We start from the raw sequence: 1,648 nt of genomic DNA on the forward strand, positions 1-1,648 counted from the left end.
ATATATATATATATATATATAATTATTATTTTTTTATTATTATTAAAAAAAAACTTCATTTCATAACATCACCTGATCTTGATCGATTTAGTAATTTTTTTTCTTTGTATTACAATTTGCTGCTGCTTTTTTTTGGGCCCTGTAGCGAGTATGTTTGGGCCCCTTACGACTCCTGACCAGCAGATGAGCAAGACCCCATCTTCCAGCTCTCTCTCCCAGCGCATGAAGAATGCAACTCTCAATGCAATCACTCCAAAGTATGTTTGAATCCTATCGCGTTCTGCCACTGTTCTTTGAGTAGAAGTGAACTAACCATTATGAACATTCCTCCTGTTTTCAGGTTCTCTAGCAGGAGCAGAGCTGCAGTCAGCGTCCCTCGCCAAGGGCACTTCTTCACCTCTCCTCTCCTAAAGTAGCCCTGAAGCTCCTCAAGGCTGAGTTTTTCTTTTTCTTTGGAAACAGCTGCAATATATTACATAATCCTACTTGTATATTTTATGTCTGGTTTGTCCATCAATTTGGACCATATTAACGCTACTCTTTTTATCTGTCAAGTTTTCTAGTAACATTTGTATTTTAGTTGCTTTTAAATGTTTTAATGTACTGTTAACATTCTCATAACCAAAGCGATGGGCTGATATAAACCGTTCCATCAGTCACTGAATCTTCAATTAACAACAGAATCTGCATCAGTTTGGGAGTTCTTTATCAAGAAACCTGAACTTGAATGTAGCATCTAGAACAAAAAAGGTTATGCTGTATGCAAGATTTGTATATCGTATAATCTGAAACCATAACCTTGTGTATTGCTTGAATATTGTAATTGTATGTTTTACATGGAACGACAAGCAAAATCCCAATCTCTTAGAGGGTTCAAGGCTGTAGTGACCATCAGATTTTTCTATGTTGAGTGTAAACTGTGTGTTTAAACATGGTCAAACTTAGATTTCACAGCCAGTAGATTTAATACAGAATTTGTTAAGATGATGCTGCTGATGTTTAAATTATTCATTTGTATTGTTTGAGAAACACTGCTTCTGAACCCTCTGCGATTTGTGCATGGAGGGGTTCAGGACGGTAAGAAAATTGAGAATATATGCAATTTGTAATGAAAAACACTTGGTGGTTGTGCTTGGGCATTTTGTCTTTCAGCATCATAGTAGTTTTTTGATCATAAATGAACATGGCCAGAATTCTTTTAGATTTTCACTATGGCATTCATTTCTTTATGCAGTTTTGGCTCAATTTATTGAATTTTGTACCGCATTTAAAGTAGAGACAAAAAAATGGTGTCCTCTGGGAGAATTGACTGATTTTTAAGGATCTAGTGTACTTCATCCAAGTCATAAAAGACTATACTGGTTGGACACTCTTTACTGTATACAATTAGTTATTTTCCTTTCAGTGGTGCCACATTTCAGGACCAGTAGTTGTGCAGCACTGAACTGTCAAGTTTTCATCATTTTAAAAGGGCAATTGTTTACTGTGTTGAGCATTGCAGTTAATTTATCAACTCTGTTGCTTTTCAATTTGGGTGGTGTGATTATTTTGTAAGACTTGTGCTGTTTGTCAAATACATTCATTTATTGCAAGTCCTTTGTGTCTGTCTTTTAACGCATCGCATTGGGATTTAGAGTTGGACTGTGAC

The 1,648-nt window shown here is 35.9% G+C and overlaps 1 long non-coding RNA gene across 1 annotated transcript; it reads left to right on the forward strand.

Moving 5' to 3' along the window:
* Positions 1-148: 148 nt before the first annotated feature.
* LOC107580491 (uncharacterized) lies at positions 149-1,139 on the forward strand. Its single transcript, XR_001608653.1, has 2 exons — positions 149-257; positions 341-1,139. It is a non-coding gene; the product is annotated as an uncharacterized lncRNA (long non-coding RNA).
* The last annotated feature ends 509 nt before the right edge of the window (positions 1,140-1,648 follow it).

This window comes from Sinocyclocheilus grahami, unplaced genomic scaffold (assembly GCF_001515645.1).
Source record: "Sinocyclocheilus grahami isolate Dianchi unplaced genomic scaffold, SAMN03320097.WGS_v1.1 scaffold34460.1, whole genome shotgun sequence".
Taxonomy (NCBI): Eukaryota; Metazoa; Chordata; class Actinopteri; order Cypriniformes; family Cyprinidae; genus Sinocyclocheilus; species Sinocyclocheilus grahami.